This window comes from Coregonus lavaretus (assembly GCF_964263955.1).
Source record: "Coregonus lavaretus genome assembly, chromosome: 2".
NCBI classification, from domain to species: domain Eukaryota; kingdom Metazoa; phylum Chordata; class Actinopteri; order Salmoniformes; family Salmonidae; genus Coregonus; species Coregonus lavaretus.
In genome coordinates this window covers 77595349-77606844 of record NC_139989.1, presented here as the reverse complement: position 1 = coordinate 77606844, position 11496 = coordinate 77595349, and the positions used below count along the sequence as shown (strand labels likewise).

General features: G+C 46.1%; 1 pseudogene across 1 annotated transcript in view; it reads left to right on the top strand.

The window, feature by feature from the left end:
* The window catches only part of LOC311140630 (NLR family CARD domain-containing protein 3-like), a 29273-nt pseudogene extending 18487 nt beyond the window's left edge, over positions 1–10786 (top strand). Inside the window, exons 9-10 of the transcript XR_014615240.1 lie at positions 8696–9476; positions 9924–10786. The product of XR_014615240.1 is annotated as an NLR family CARD domain-containing protein 3-like (transcript). The remainder of the gene's footprint in view (positions 1–8695; positions 9477–9923) is intronic.
* Positions 10787–11496: the final 710 nt, after the last annotated feature.

Here is an 11496-nt window from a genome sequence, read left to right as displayed (position 1 = left end):
AACACACACACACACGTACACACTGGACACACACACACACTGAAAACACACACACACACACACACACACACACACACACACTGGATCCATAAACACAGACAATGGACACACATACACACTGGACAAACATACACACACTGGACAGACACACACACTGGACAAACACACACATACTGGACACACACACACACTGGACACACACCCATACACACACCCATACACACACACTGGACAAACACGCACACTGGACAAACACACACACATTGGACACACACACATACACACACACACACACACACACACACACTGGAAACACACACACACACACACACACACACACACTGGACACACACACTGACTGGACACACACACACACACACACACACACACTGGAAACACACACACACACTGGACACAGACACACTCGACACACACACACTGACTGGACACACACACACACACACACACACACACACACACACACACACACACATACACACACACTGGACACACACACACACTGGAAACACACAAACACACTGGACACACACACTGGACACACACACATACACACATATACCGAACTCATATACTGGACACAAACACACAAACTCTTGACACACACACTGGACACACTCACACTGGACACACAACACACACTGGACACACATACACACTGGACACACACACACACACTGGACACACACACACACTGGACACAAACACTGGGGACACACACACACCCTTGACCTGTCGTCTGCCTGCCCCCTGTTTTGTTATGAAACATCTGTGATTCGAACGGTCTGCATCTGGGTCTTATCCTGAGTTCTGATTGTGCGAACTGGCCATGACTGACCCAGCAGACTCGGACCAGCTCCGCCACGCCGTCTCCTCCCAAGGAGCCACGAGGAGTTACTTTGAGGTCTTATGGAAGGATTCCAGACCTTGGCGGAACGCCATGACCGTGTCTTGAAAACATTGCTGGAGCAATTCCGCTGATTATCTGTTAGGCAGCCGGCCATGACAGTAACCTCCCAGCCCCTCAGTAACTCCGCTGTCAGCAGCGCGTCTCTCCAGGCCACCCCGGATTCCCGAAAACCTCACTTACCTCCTCCGCAACGCTTCGCTGGAGAGTCAGGAACCTGTCGGGCATTTCTCTCCCAGTGTTTCCACATCTTCGAGCTGCAGCCCTCGTCCTTCCCCTCGGACTGCTCGAAGATAGCGCACCTCATAATGTCCGGGAAGGCTCTCGCCTGGGCTACGGTGGTGTGGGAACAGCAATCTGCCGTGTGCTTCAGTATGGAGGAGTTTGTGGCTGAGGTGAAAAAGGTTTGGGAGAGAGGATTATTGGAGGAGGTTAAAGACGAGTTCACAGTCCGGGAGCTGCCTACGGTTCTCGACTTGCTCATTGCCTTGACCATCCGGATCGATGGGCAGCTATGGGAACGTAGGAGGGAGAAGAGGTCTGATTCCGGTCCCACTCGCCCAATGATCCCACCTCGCCTCCGAGGAATCCCGGAAGTCCCCGGAATCAGACCTCTGGGGCCGATGAGAGTTTCATGGACGCTACCCTGGTGTCAGATCTGGGCATCCCCACTCAGCTCCTCTCCATTCCCATGGACCTTAGAGAGCTGGATGGGCACTCTATAGGCAGAGTCACCCACACTAATCCTCTTATCAACCCGCGAGTGTCAGGGAATGCAGTTCATCAAGTCTCCTCAGGTTCCCATGGTATTGGGGTTTTCTTGGCTCCAGCGACACAATTCCCTTATCAACTGAACTGTGAGGTAGATTTTTTAGTGGACTATGAGATAAAAATGAGTTAATCACGAAAATATAGTTAGAATTCTCTGTTGCTAGGCAATAACTTAATTGGGTCATTTCACTGTGTGTGTGTGAAGTGGGAATCTGACCTCGGGTCGAATTGCTCACTCTTACTTAAATCCATGGCTGTCCTACTTCATCAGAGGCTGAAACCAGACTGTGGCCTTTTGCCTCTCTCCTCAAACAAAGTGGAAAGAGCGGCCAGGGTTGGACAGAGTTCAGGCTAAACCTTTGTCTCTCCTTGGCTATCTTCTTGATTGATTACAGCATGATGGGGTGGGGTTTGTGTATGTTTGAAAGATTAAGTATGGACCTGTCATGTCCAAAAATCAATCTTCAGGTCAAGCCCGGGAGAGCCGGGGTTGAACAGAGTTTAAACTAAACATAAGTGTTTTTTGCAAGATATGAATTCGGAGGACATAAATTATTAAATATTAAAGCATTAGACCTATCACTAAAAGCTTCAGTCATACAAAAGTTATACTTAAATCCGAACTGGTTCTCAAGCAAATTAGTAAGATTGTCTCACCCAATGTTCAAGAAAGGCCTTTTTCCCTTTATTCAGATTACAACCTCTCACTTTCAGTTATTTGAAAAGGAAATAATCTCCCAAATGTCACTATTTCTAAAACAAGCCATAGAAAGTTGGTTGCAATTTCAATTTAATCCTCCAGAAACGACAGAACAAATAATGCAACAAATATTGTGGTTAAATTCAAATATACTAATTGACAAAAAACCTTTATTTTTTGACAGAATGTTTAAAAAAGGTATAATCTTCGTAAATGATATCATCGGTAGGACTGGTGGAGTTATGTCGCACATGCAGCTGACAAAAACATATGGAAATGTCTGCTCTACCCAAAATTACAACCAAATAATTGCAGCCTTACCGCAAAAATGGAAGAGGAAAGTGGAAGGGGGAGAAAGTAAGGAACTTGTCTGTCGGCCTTGCATTAAAGAACATAATTGGTTAATTAAAACTGTGATAAATAAAAAAGTATATCAGTTTCACTTAAGGACCAAAGGATTGACAGCCGTCCCACATAGATTGCAAAATAGTTGGGAAGAGATCTTTGACGTACCGATCCCATGGCATAGTGTTTATGAACTGACACGCAAAACGACACCGGATTCAAAAATTAGAATCTTTCAATTTAAATTATTATATAAAATTCTTGCTACCAATAGAATGTTATTTATATGGGGGATACAATCTTCCCAGCTCTGCAGATTTTGCTGTGAAGAGACAGAATCATTAGATCATTTGTTTTGGTTCTGTCCATTTGTAGCTTGTTTTTGGACACAGGTCCAGGAATGGCAAAAGGATTGCAATATTTACCTGGAACTAACCTTGCAGATAGCATTACTGGGTGATCTGAAAAGTCATAGTCAATCAATCAATAATATAATAATAGTTTTAGCAAAAAAAAAAAAAATTTATTCACAATCTGTAGAAGCAATGAGAATAGAAAGATTCAGAACTTTTGTAAAACATCACAGTACGGTTGAAATATATATGGCAAATAGAAATCCTATATGGATGGTGTTAAGAGATAGATGGGAGGTATTGAATAGAGTTTAAGGATGGGACTAATAACAAATAACAACAAATAATAACAAAGATAGCTAATAATGTAAGCATACTGTGTCCATAATAAGTATATAGGTTGTATGTTGGGAGCTTTTGGGAAAGAGCACAGTTAGAAAGATATGGCATATAGAAGCAAACCGGATGGACATCATGAAAATGATCGGAGAGGTTGAGAGTAGAAGAAATTCAGGAGCATTAAAAAAAAAAATATATATATATATATATATATATATATATATATATATATATATATATATATATATATATATATATATAATAGAATTATTGTAAAATTAACTCTGTCCATAAGGTGTAGATAGTAAGTATAGACCGGAAGTAGAGGCCTGGGCATTGTTGTTCACTAATTTATTCCAAGTAGGGAAAGGATGGTGGGGTTGAAAAGTAATAAAGGGGAGTATATATATATATAAAATAAAAAAATAAAACATGGGGGATTGGAAGTGATGCAGACAATTACATTGATAGAAGATACAATCTATCTGCAATATTAAGCTGATCCATTCACCCCGAAAATAGAAGAAAAAAAAACGAAATAAATGACCAAAAAAAAAAAAAAAAGATAAGGGATTGATTGATTTTATAACTATTGATTCTGAACTGAATGAAAGTCGAATTTAGCCGCCATTGCCTGTGTGCTCGGAAGAAGCCTCGGACCTCTCCGTCATTCCCGCGGAGTACCAGGACCTCCGGGAGGTTTTCAGCAAGGTCCGGGCCACTTCGCTTCCTCCGCATCGAAACTATGACTGCGGGATCGACCTTCTCCCGGGCACTACACCACCCCAGGGACGGCTGTATTCACTCTCGGGTCCGGAGACCAAGGCTATGGAGACGTACATCGAGGACTTCCTGGCTGCAGGGTGTATCCGTCCTTCTGCCTCTCCCACCGGCGCAGGTTTCTTCTTCCATAGCTCCCATATTAATCCATCCGGACCCGTCCCGTCAGTTCGTGGTGGAGGTAGACGCTTCGGATGTCGGAGTGGGGGCAGTCCTGTCCCAGCGTTCTGCCCTGGACCTTAAGCTGCATCCCTGCACCTTCTTCTCCCATCGTCTTAACTCCATGGAGAGGAATTATGATGTGGGAAATCGAGAACTACTCACGGTGAATATGGCATTGGAGGAGTGGAGGTGCTGGTTAGAGGGGGCGGAACATCTATTCATTGTGTGGACAGATCACAAGAACCTGGAATATCTCCGCACCGCCAAGCGTCTCAACTCCAGGCAAGCACGATGGGCCTTGCTGTTCACCCGGTTCAACTTTACCATCTCCTACCGCCAGGGGTTTAAGAATGTTAAGCCGGATGTGGTTTTCACGCCGCTATAGCCCCGCTGCTACACCCTCGGACCCTTCCTACCTCGTGTCTGTTGGCTAAACTCATCTGGGGAATAGAGGCCGGACCCTGGCCTTTGTGCGACAACACTTTTGGTGGCCCACCATGGTCCCTGACGTCTCCACTTTCATCGCCGCCTGCACTGTCTGTGCACAGAATAAAATTCCTCAGCAAGCTCTGGCTGGCCTCCTTCAACCTCTTCCTGTCCCTCACCGTCCCTAGTCACATACATCCCTGGACTTCGTCACTGGTCTCCCTTTGTCTGATGGAAACACCACTATCCTCACGGTGGTGGACAGGTTTTCCAAAGCCACCCATTTCATTCCACTCCCCAAGCTACCCTCTGCCAAGGAGATGGCCCAGCTCATGGTGCAGCATGTCTTCCGGATCCATGGACTTCCGGTGGACACGGTCTCCGACCGTGGTCCTCAGTTCTCGTCCCGGTTCTGGAAGGCGTTCTGCACAGTCATTGGATCGTCGGCAGCCTGTCCTCCGCCAGCAACTCGTGTGGGTAGAATATGCACGCAACACCCTCCCCTGCTCAGCCCCTGGTCTCTCGTCTTTCGAGTGTTCGATGGGTTATCAGCCCCCGCTCTTCCCTGAGCAAGAAGAAGAGGTCAACATACCCTCGGCCCAGATGTTCGTCCGCCGCTGTCACCGTACCTGGAAGAGAGTCCGTCCTGCTCTTCTTAAGACCACCTCCAGGTATCGACGACAGACGGAGCGCCACAGGACCCCGGCTCCCCGTTATCGTCTTGGGCAGAGGGTATGGCTGTCCACTTGGGATCTGCCCCTTCGGGTGAAGTCCCGCAAACTTTCCCCCCGTTTTATTGGCCCTATCTCTAAGATCCTTAACCCCTCTGCTGTTTATCTTCTGTTGCCCCGCACACTCCGTATTCATCCCACTTTTAATCTATCAAGTATTAAACCTCTGTCTCACAGCCTTCTGTCTCCTCTTTCTCGTACTCCTGTTTCTCTCTAGCCCCAGTTTTTCTAGTTTTTACGGTTCTGACCACTCTGCCTGCCCTGACCCTGAACCTACCAGCCGTTCTGTACCTTACTGACTCTGCCCTGGATTACCGACCTCTGCCTGCCCTTGACCTATCGTCTGCCTGACCCCTGTTTTGTTAATCAACATCTGTGATTCGAACTGTCTGCATCTGGGTCTTATCCTGAGTTCTGATAGAGACGGACGTCGGAGCGGGAAAACAATGTGATTAAAAGGGAGGAATATACAGTGATTAAAGGAAAGGACATTTATTCAACTGTGAAGACAAACCTTTTAATTAAAACTGATAAATGAGCTAATTTAGGAGGAAACTTCAGTGAGTGAAGTGAATGAAGATCACGTGACTGAGGAAACCATTGCCGTGGTTGAGGACAATATTGAAGTGAGTGATGTCTGTAATTGTTGGAAACGTTGGACAGTTTAATGAAAGTATTGAGCAGTGGAGCTCATATACAGAACGGTTTGAATATGTTCATCAGGAATTTAGTGGGTTCATCTAACAATCCTAATCACCAGTTGATACATTTTAATCTCATACTCAGGGTATACCTTCCACCTAGAAAACATAATTTAATAAAAATCATAACCTCTCCTCTGTGTGATCTATGTAATCAAGGTGCCTTGGGCTCCTTTAATCATATGCACTGGGAGTGACCAGGGGACATGTTTTGGAAAGAGGTATCCTCATACCTTGTTCCCCCAAACTGTTATTACTGAATGATAATTCACCACTGTCATTACAGCAAAGACATATAATGTTGTCAGGTTTGGAACTAAGATGGCAACCACCACACCTAATTGGATCAGAACTTTTATAGATATAATTTATTTAGAACTATCCACTGCTAGGTTCCATGGGGCTAGCCAAACAACAATTGACAGCTGGTTATCTGTAGCTGAAATCATAAAAGTGTGTTTTTTACCCAACAGATTGCCCATTCACTAACATTTTCATGCAAGTGTGTGCCTTACTGATTGTATCACAACTTCATATTGTATTTAACTTCATGGAGATCAGGTTGGGTGGGTTGGGGTGATCCCAGGAGGGGTTGGAGGGTGGGTTGGGGTGGTCCCAGGAGGGGTTGGAGGGTGGGTTGGGGTGGTCCAAGGAGGGGTTGGAGGGTGGGTTGGAGGGTGGGTTGGGGTGGTCCCAGGAGGGGTTGGAGGGTGGGTTGGGGTGGTCCCAGGAGGGGTTGGAGGGTGTCTTGGGGTGGTCCCAGGAGGGGTTGGAGGGTGGGTTGGGGTGGTCCCAGGAGGGGTTGGAGGGTGGGTTGGGGTGGTCCAAGGAGGGGTTGGAGGGTGGGTTGGAGGGTGGGTTGGGGTGGTCCCAGGAGGGGTTGGAGGGTGGGTTGGGGTGGTCCCAGGAGGGGTTGGAGGGTGGGTTGGGGTGGTCCCAGGAGGGGTTGGAGGGTGGGTTGGGGTGGTCCCAGGAGGGGTAGGAGGGTGGGTTGGGGTGGTCCCAGGAGGGGTTGGAGGGTGGGTTGGGGTGGTCCCAGGAGGGGTTGGAGTGTGGGTTGGGGTGGTCCAAGGAGGGGTTGGAGGGTGGGTTGGAGGGTGGGTTGGAGGGTGGGTTGGGGTGGTCCCAGGAGGGGTTGGAGGGTGGGTTGGGGTGGTCCCAGGAGGGGTTGGAGGGTGGGTTGGAGGGTGGGTTGGGGTTGTCCAAGGAGGGGTTGGAGGGTGGGTTGGAGGGTGGGTTGGGGTGGTCCCAGGAGGGGTTGGAGGCTGGGTTGGGGTGGTCCCAGGAGGGGTTGGAGGGTGGGTTGGGGTGGTCCCAGGAGGGGTTGGAGGGTGGGTTGGGGTGGTTCCAGGAGGGGTTGGAGGGTGGGTTGATGCAGCTCAGGTGGGTGATTGTACAGTACCAGTCAAAAGTTGGCTGGTAACTCTAATGAACTTATCCTCTGCAGCAGAGGTAACTCTGGGTCTTTCCTTTGGCGGTCGTCATGAAAGCCAGATCATAGCGCTTGATGGTTTTTGCAACTGCACTGGAAGAAACTTTTGAAGTTCTTGACATTTTTCGGATTGACTGACCTTCATATCTTAAAGTAATGGACTTTTGTTACTCTTTGCTTATTTGAGCTGTTCTTGCCATAACATGGAATTGGTCTTTTACCAAATAGGGCTATCTTCTGTATACCACCCCTACCTTGTCACAACACAACTGATAGGCTCAAACGCATTAAGAAGGAAAGAAATTCCACAAATTCACTTTTAAGAAGGCACACCTGTTAATTGAAATGCATTCCAGATGACTACCTCATGAAGCTGGTTGAGAGAATGCCAAGAGTGTGCAAAGCTGTCATCAAGGCAAAGGGTGGCTACATTGAAGAATCTGAAATATATAATATATTTTGATTTGTTTAACACTTTTTTGGTTACTACATGATTCCATATGTGTTATTTCATAGTTTTGATATCTTCACTGTTATTCTACAATGTCGAAAATATTCAAAATAAAGAAAAACCCTTGAATGAGTAGGAGTGTCCAAACTTTTGACTGTTTCACGGAATCATGGCTCTCTCCGGATATACTGTCCCCGTCCATAAAGCCAGCTGGGTTCTCAATACATCATGTAGATAGGAATAATATATTATATATATATTCCTTATTATCTCCATATATTCTATTGAATCTGTCGACAACATTCTAACTGAGAGGTACACTGTATTTAAAGGGATGGCTGAAGATAAATGCGCTAAAAACCCCATTGAATGAAAACTCCACGAGAAAATCTGTTGGCCAGCAAGTGGGAGGGTTTTCAGCTGTTGAATGACATTTATTCAGAGCGCGTAAGAGAAGTCTGAATACCAAATACTGAGAAGTGGGTACATTTCTAAGTCGGGATCAGGCCCTAAATTAAGTGAGTTAACGTTCTAATGTTAATTATGATTTCTAATATTGTGTCTGGTTTCATCCATCAGATGCCTGTGATCTCACACTGGACCCAAACACAGCATACAGATTCCTCTCTCTGTCTGAGGAGAACAGAAAGGTGACATGTAGGAGAATGATGAAGCAGCTGTATCCTGATCACCCAGAGAGATTTATGGACCGTGGAAATGTGCTTTGTAGAGAGGGTCTGACTGGGCGCTGTTACTGGGAGGCAGAGTGGAGTGGAAGCGATACTTACATAGGAGTGACATATAAAGGAATCAGCAGGAGAGGAGCGCTTAGAGACTGTGGGCTTGGATACAATGACAAGTCCTGGAGTCTGTTCTGCCCTGAAAACACTTTCTGGCACAATTATAATCACACTACCATAGACGTCCCCTCCTCCAGCTCCCACAGAGTAGGAGTGTATCTGGACTGGCCAGCCGGCACTCTGTCCTTCTACAGAGTCTCCTCTGACACACTGACCCACCTGTACACATTCCACACCACATTCACTGAGCCCCTCTATCCAGGGTTTTATGTTTGGAATGAGGGCACTTCAGTGTCCCTGTGTCAGGTGGTCTCTGTGTCAAACACAACATGATGTTTCACTCTAATCATGGTCAGGTTCAGTAAGACACACTCGAACAACAATGTAGAATATCTCTCTAGTGTGTAAACATATGATTGGAAATATTCATGAATACACACCATTGAAGTTTACAGAGATTGTCAACTAGTCATTCATTAATAGAATGAATCACCACACTGTGTTGTAAAGACTGGTTTCATTTAGAAATCATTGATCTTGTTGTTATTGGGCTTCTTGGTGTTTGTAAATATTGTTGTCTGTAGAATGTTTATTTTTCAAATTCATGACAACAATCTTGTTTCTGTATGAACTCAATTATACTGAATGAAATATACAGTGATTAAAGGAAATGACATTTATTTAACTGTGAAGTGAATGAAGATCACGTGACTGAGGAAAATATTGCTTTGGTTGAGGACAATACTGAAGTGTGTGACAATCAGGAGCTTATTGAGAAATGAACAATTACTGGAATTGTTGGACACATTGGACAGTTTGATAAAAGTATTGAGCAGTGGAGTTCATATACAGAACGGTTTGAATTTTTAGTTCTTGTAAATGACATGGATGAGGACAACATTGTGCCTCCATGTTTTAGTGTAATGGGGCCAAAGACATTTAATTTACTAGGCAGCCTGCTACAGCCAGACAGAACAGGTAATAAGACGTATGGGGATATTGTGGAGATACTTAAAGGACATTTTTCACCAGAACCACTAGTTAATGCTGAAAGGTTCAGGTTCCACAGGAGACATCAGGAAGAGAGAGAATCAGTAACAATGTTTGCTGCTGCATTAAAGAAACTACCAGAACACTGTGTTCAATGCTGTTCTAAATGACATCATTAGAGACAGACTAGTATGTGGGCTACGGAGTGAAGCTACAAAAAAGAGACTGTTGACTGAAAGTCATCTGACCTTGGCAAAGGACATTGAAATCAGTGTTTCCATTGAACTAGCTGCTAAAGAGGCTCACCAGTTGAGTTCATCAGGAACTTAGTGGGTTCATCTAACAATCCTAAACATCAGCTGATACATTTTAATCTCATACACAGGGTAAACCTTCCACCTAGAAAACATAATTTAATAGAAATCACAACCGCTCCTCTGTGTGATCTATGTAATCAAGGTGCCTTGGACTCCTTTAATCATATGTACTGGGAGTGACCAGGGGACATGATTTGGAAAGAGGTATCCTCATACCTTGTTCCCCCAAACTGTTATTACTGAATGATAATTCACCACTGTCATTACAGCAAAGTCGTATAATGTTGTCAGGTTGGACAGCAGCTAAAAAGATGTTGGAACTAAGATGGCAACCACCACACCTCATTGGATCAGCACTTTTATAGATATCATTTATTTAGAACTATCCACTGCTAGGATCCATGGGGCAAGCCAAACAACAATTGCAGCTGAAACCATAAAATAACTATTGTAGTGGGTTTTACCCAACAGATTGACCGTTCATTATAATTTTTGTGCAAATGTGTACCTTGATTTAGTATTTAATTTCATGGAGATCAGGTTGGGTATGTTGTGGTGGTCCCAGGAGGGGTTGGAGGGTGGGTTGGGGTGGTCCCAGGAGGGGTTGGAGGGTGGGTTGGGGTGGTCCCAGGAGGGGTTGGAGGGTGGGTTGGGGTGGTCCCAGGAGGGGTTGGAGGGTGGGTTGGGGTGGTCCCAGGAGGGGTTGGAGGGTGGGTTGGGGTGGTCCCAGGAGGGTTTGGAGGGTGGGTTGGGGTGGTCCCAGGAGGGGTTGGAGGGTGGGTTGGGGTGGTCCCAGGAGGGGTTGGAGGGTGGGTTGGGGTGGTCCCAGGATGGGTTGGAGGGTGGGTTGGGGTGGTCCCAGGAGGGGTTGGAGGGTGGGTTGGGGTGGGGTGGTCCCAGGAGGGGTTGGAGGGTGGGTTGGGGTGGTCCCAGGAGGGGTTGGAGGGTGGGTTGGGGTGGTACCAGGAAGGGTTGAAGGGTGTGTTGGGGTGGTCCCAGGAGGGGTTGGAGGGTGGGTTGGGGTGGTCCCAGGAGGGGTTGGAGGGTGGGTTGGAGTGGTCCCAGGAGGGGTTGGAGGGTGGGCTGATGCAGCTGAGGTGGGTGATTGTATATGTGGTTTATTATAATTGTATTTATCTGCAATAACTAGTTTCCATAATATACTGATATATATTTTAACAGTATTGTGTCTCTAGCCGTATAACCATTCCTGCTGCTATTTGTTCTGATATATATTTTAACAGTATTGTGTCTCTAGCTGTATAACCATTCC